Raw genomic sequence first — 6,353 nt, forward strand, 5'->3', positions numbered from 1 at the left:
TGAAAAAAAATATTTATCGCCCGTCTTTACGAGCATCCTCCGTTGAAAGGGCAATTTCGCATATCCTATGCGTCTCTGGATCGATTAGCGAGATCACCATACGCGTTGCCATGTTGGCTCGGTTGCAACTGCCTCGGCTGAAAATGCGCCGGTAACCGCGACAGGAAATACATAAGGAATTTATGGCGTCGTACGGCAACCGTGCGTCGAGCGCGCGGTGAACCGCGGTTAGTATCGAAACGCGCTTCGCAAACGTTGTTCGAAGCCCGAGGCAACATCGTTTCGAGTCGACGTGTTTTCCATAATATGTCGGGGAAGCGTATTGCCGATCGTCGACTTCGAATCCTTCCACGAATGGAACGTATCTCAAGTATTGTCCGGAGAAGGCAGAGGGGGGGCAGAACTACCCTGTTCAGAACTATTATTTCTTCTTCTAACATATCAATTCTTTGATAATCTCTTTTCTTTTTATAATAACAGTTTTACATTGAAGCATATAATCCTTTCTTCTGAATTTGAATCAATAAGATAAAGGATTTGAGTAAAACGTAAGTCGCCAGGTTACGTTGCATTAAAAGTTAAAAAGCAGATCATAAGGTTATCCAATCGCATTTTCTTTTAACGAAGTATCGATTTTAAATACAATGGAGTTCAGAGATGCATACGCTCTTACGTCTTTAGAAACGTTAAAAAAATTCATGTGAATATGTTTAGAAAAAGAATCAAAGCTTCGCCTTTTTTCTTCGGGCCGTAAAATAATGTTGTTGACGTCCCCCCCAGTGATTATGCATCGTTAAACGTTTATCGTCCTGCAACGAGAATGCTTTTTTTATACATCGGCCATATTTGTTATTTACAATTATAGCGATAGTGTCATGGTTAGAATCGAGCAAACGACCGCCATCGTGCATACGCTTTGCGGGTTCGGCCGATAAGAAACTTTTAGAGCTGCTTCCAAGTGCTTCGCGAGTCTATTTTTGCCGAGTATAATGCCAGGTCGCATGAAAGGAGGGTTTATTACAGCCTATTCGAATCGCCTATTGTCATTGCCGTGCATGTCGAAAACACTAACCTCGATAGCGTCTCGCACGCACGCTCAGAACGGTTCCTGACCTTCGAACTTGAATTTAATTGCACTGCACCTTGCTCCCGCTGACGACGCGAGAAGAAGCATTGACGTCAGAGAAATTCCAATACACGTGGAAAATATAAAATCTTGATGACTCGAACGATGTGATCCCTAGATAGTATTTCGATGAAATAACGTCTAAAAATACTCACTATTTACATGAGAAGGAATGAGGATGCAGATGAAACGCTGATAAATTGTTGTACATATATTATTGTATTATCAACTTTCTTCAATTAAAAAAATTTAATCTTGATCTACGTAGTTTTATATCATCGATACAGTATGTTATAAATGCTAAGGATTTAATAGAAAATGTATTCGTCAAAAAGAAGTTGATTTTTCTTTAATTCGATTTTGTAACATTTAAAGCAATATTTGTCTGCACGAAAAGGACGTTAAATCAGGTTCGATCTCTCTCTCTCTCTCTCTGAAACAAATTGCTTCGCTCTTTTCTAAAGCTGAAAGGAAACCACCGCGCCCGGGCGGTCGGGCTAGCCGACTGATCGGAGCTTCACGGCGGTTTACAAAACATCGCCCGATGTCATTCCGCACAAAAGCCCGGCGCGGTCCCAGCAGTCAATTCGAGTGCCATTTAGGCTCCATTTAACTCGAATCAGTTTCACTAACCATCTTCCCCCAAATCTCGGCGCGGAGGGGAGAAAGCCGAGGGTTTTACCCCCATTGAAGTGCCGGGCGGCTCTGTGGATTTTCGTGAAACGCCCGGGGCCGGTGCTCCACGTCGCTCGCGCGCGGGCAGAAGTGATCTCTTTGTAGAAGTAGGCAGTAGACCCTCCTATATGAGAGCAGCCTCGCAGTCCCATCAATTTTCCGTTCCCGCTCGCGCCTACCTCGCCCCGTTTCGTTATAATTTGACACACCTCGCGAACCTCCCTCTCCCCGCGACCTCCTCGGGGCCGCGCTGCCCCTCGTGATCGTAATAACATTCGAGGGCCGACCGTCCTGCGACCTCCTGAAACTCGGCCGGGGGATGAGAAGTGCCCCGCGCGGATTCGTCACGCCCGTATAGGCGCGATTCAACGTTGGACGTGTCTGAATAGTCGCTGATGACTTGATACTCGCGGCATGGAACGATGGAACGATGGAACGATGGAAGCCGGAACACGACGCGGCGAGCCGTGGCGCCGCGCGCCCTGCGCGCTCGCTTTTTGTAGATGTGCTTGACTTAGAGACCGCCGCGCACGTCTTTTCAGCTGAATAGAATTAACACGAAGCTTGTCGAGCCAGCTTTTTAATGGCACGAGATTAATCTACGGCAGCACGGTGACAAGCAATTTAATTGTTTTAACGACGTCAAAAAATATGCCATTCTTGTTGATTTGCGAATTTGAAATAATTGTAAAGTCGAATTGCGAAATTGCGAGAACTTACGCGAGTAGGTTAAATGGCGTCAATGCTTTTAGAAAGAAAACATCTTCAAAGCGTAGCTGTAGCCGACTTTATGATCGGACGTCGCGCCGTAAATCAACATGCTGTTGATCTATCAAAGTTTACTCTGAGGATCAACAGTCATAAATTAATATAACTATGATTTTTGAAGAGAGAGATTTCTGGAAAATACTCTTCGGCGTAAAGTTTGAAAGACGTCATCTAAATTCTCAAAAAACTTTTGATATTCTTTTTAACAAATTGAATTTGCTTAATCTTTCTCTCTTTCTCATAATAATAAAAAATTACGTGAGTATGAAAGGTAATTAAAGATAATAGAAAAGAATATTATGACATAAAAAGAATTAAAAAGCAAGAGTTACACTTGCGACATTTCGGCAAACAATCAGAATAAATAGATCTCTAATTTACCTCTTGTTCAGAGCTCGTTTCTCTCTTTAAATCGATCCGTGTGTTTGTTCCAGGGATACAGCGGCGTGGCTTTTCGCAGTGCTGCAACATTGATGGCGGTAAGTGGCACAAATTATACAAAGAATTTCGTCATACAGAAAGATAAGACGTTTGAAGCAAAAAAAAAAAAGGTATAGAGAATAAAGGCAAAAAAGGTGTGAAAGACGGGAGGATTCCGAAAGTATAAGCCGTGTCACCCCGTTTGGCTGCTGGTAGGCGGAATTTGCGTAATCCCGCGTGCGCCTTTTCGCCGCGGCGCGCCGAAAAGGTATTACACTTCAGTGGTACAGAACGTAAAGTAAGTGTATAAAAGCAATTCGTGTGTGGCCCGGAGATGGCCGGTTCTTCACCTCGCGAACGAGAAGTCGGTTCCCTTTGATGTTGCGCCTACCCGCGTCTGGTGGGAGTCACTTCTCTACCGTCCTCTGCTTCACCCGTCTCCCTTCACCGAGCGAGGCTTCACCCCCTTGCCCCCCTTCCCGCGCAAGCTTCGCCGTCTTGCCCTCTCCTGCGCCGAGAGGGACCGGGGCCCTTTTCCTCCATTCCCGGCGATACATTTTCTATATCGGCCATTTTACCAATTCTCAGAAGTCGATCTGGTACAAAAACTGATAGAACTTGACCCTTTGATTATATTCGGCTGTTTTTTCCCCCCCAATTTGATTTACGATTGCGATATTCACGAAATATTATATTAGAATTTGAGCTTTGAGTCCCACGACTGACAGGCCTCGATAAATAAACCTGTTTAGAGAGAAAAGACGTATGTCATCTTTTCAAATTATACATTATGCAGAATAGAAAATAAGGGGCGAGAAAGAGAGGGGATACGCCACGTTACTTTAGCGTCGCTTCACTCGTGCTGCGTGCCCGCTGGAGTCCCTTAAGGATTATTAAACATCAGGCCTCGAAAAAGTCCACTATCCGCCCTGCAAATTATGCGTGCAAGTTGAAACGACGATCGACGCGATCGCCGCTAATTATGATAATAATAATTGCGCTAATAATACCCCAGGCGATGCGAAAGAGAGAGAGAGAGAGGTAATTAATCGGGAGAGATAATATCGTGACCGCTGTAGCTCGCGAGCGCGAGAAATGGCGACGATAGCGAATCGCGAAAAGAGACGCGCTCCGTCAATAGCGGCGTGTTATCGCCGCTAACATCGCGTTAAACAGTCCGAGCGGTTGGCGTAACGAGTTAATAACTCCCATTAGAAAGTACGCAACTATCAGCTGCGAATGTATTAATATTGCCATAGTGAAGTTTTAATAGCTTCCAATAAACAGCGCGGAGTTGTTACAAATTGCTAAATGGTTACCGCACGCAGCGAGCGCGCGGTTTTCACGGAATATCCAACAATCCGTTTCGTAATAGTCGTACCACATATACGCTTATATATACTCATTTACGTTTATCGCCGGATAATAGCCACTTAAGCTTTTAATCGATGCTTTGAACTTAGATCTCATCCCAAGATCTCATTTCTCATTAATAACGCATGCGACAATAACTCCTCATCAACATATGGCAAAAATCGATTAGATATTAATATAAACTTAAATCTCACTTTCATTAATTTTAATCACGCTTCCCTTAGACATTGTTTGATGTACAAGAACAATATTATTTTTAGTTAAATATTATTATTTATAATAATAATTTCAATATCAGACCGATATGTGAATAATGCAAGAAAAGAAGAGGCGCCATTACTCGGCCGAGGCAGTTCTTCAGTGCTTAATAATAATAATTTTTGTGTAAATTTTTTAATATTCGTTGGTCTTGAAACACAATCCTTACATAAAGTCGGAATACCACAAATTAAACTGACGAAAATTTAATAGTATTGTTGCTAACAAACATTTATAAGATCTTTATCCTCAAGAAGTGTAAATTAGAAATAACATCTCACAGTCAGAATTTTTTCCGTAATAAATTCCTTACAATTTCCGGGGGACACGTAAGGATTGTGCTTCAAGGCCGACGAATATATGCGGCGCGTAGTTTAAGATTTCACAGAAACATAATTACTATTATTATTGTTAATCATCAAGAAATGGCACGGTCTCTTATTTCCTGTATTTATTGAATCTATCGATTAAATTTCATAATTAATTGTATAAAGAAGAAATTACAGTTGTCCCACGTTACATCGAAAGTCGATTTTACCTTGGAACCCCGTTCTTCCTCTTCCCCCGGTAGAACGTTGATTGCCAATTATTTAATCGCGGGATGTTATTTAACCGAGTTATCGAGTTATTCCGATCGAGCCGTGGATCTCCGGCGGACGGCGCGATTTTTCTCAATTATCGCGCGCACACGTGAAAATTCGATTAACGATCGAGGGGCGGAGGGCGTCGTCATAAATCACCGGTTCCGCGCGCTACATACCCGTCGCGGCGCTGTACGCGAAATGAAAAGTTATCTACGAATTAATTAGCGCGCCCGCGCGTGCGTTAACGAAGCGTGTCAGCGTTTGTCTATCTATTATGCAACGCAATGGCGGTCTCGGCGTTGGCGGCGCGAGGTGCATGCGCCGCCGTCGTCACACGGCTTAACACGAGATGCGAGAGATATGCGCGCGTGCGGAGGTGAGGGACGCCACAATCGGAATTCCAGTGTAACGTGAAATTAAGAATTACACAAGCAATTACCCTGCTCGCTCAAGGCGACGGTGTATCATCTTCCAATTATTACTCGCACGATAGCCATCGTCGGCGCGACGATCCTGCGAAATAGAAGTCCGTCGCCTCTGTTGTCCATTCTGAATTATACGGAGAAGGAAATGCGCGCGGTCTTAAGCTAACGACTCCAAGAGACGGTTAACGCGTAATGCATTTTCTATGTGTGCGTGTGAGTAAAGAAAAAATGAATACTCCGCAAGAGATAAAGTTTCATTAAACAAGGAGATAATGGAAAGGACAATCAATTCTTTCATATTACGATACGTCGTACGTGGCCTTACATATCTTCTTATGTGTTGTTTCATACACTGTGAAAAAAATGTATAGTTAATTTGTAGTTAATTTTCTCAACCTGATTGAATTTTTTCAGTTTAAGTGTTTGTGGATTTAACTAAGTATGTAAAATACTTTAACCCTTTGATTCAAGTATTTATATACTTGATTGAAATACGTGAATTGAGGAATTTTAATCAAGTTGAAAAATTGATTTAAATTAACCTTTCTCTCTCGGTATATTAATCGCCAACAATGCAAACGATTAATATTAACACGCGCGATCAGCGCCTATGCTCGTCGCACGCCTCTCCTGTATTTCCAGTGACACAACAGAACAATTGATCGGACAGTGTTCTATCGACATTTCTAAATAAATGATAGAATCGTTTACGTGGTGACGGCG

The 6,353-nt window shown here is 42.9% G+C and overlaps 1 long non-coding RNA gene across 2 annotated transcripts in view; it reads left to right on the forward strand.

Annotated features, from left to right (window-relative positions):
- LOC118645112 overlaps nucleotides 1-3,258 on the forward strand; it is a 109,547-nt gene extending 106,289 nt beyond the window's left edge. For both annotated transcript variants that reach the window (XR_004962867.1, XR_004962866.1), the window contains one exon: nucleotides 3,004-3,258. This is a non-coding gene — a long non-coding RNA (uncharacterized LOC118645112). The remainder of the gene's footprint in view (nucleotides 1-3,003) is intronic.
- Nucleotides 3,259-6,353: the final 3,095 nt, after the last annotated feature.

The sequence above is a fragment of the Monomorium pharaonis genome, chromosome 4, assembly GCF_013373865.1.
Source record: "Monomorium pharaonis isolate MP-MQ-018 chromosome 4, ASM1337386v2, whole genome shotgun sequence".
NCBI classification, from domain to species: domain Eukaryota; kingdom Metazoa; phylum Arthropoda; class Insecta; order Hymenoptera; family Formicidae; genus Monomorium; species Monomorium pharaonis.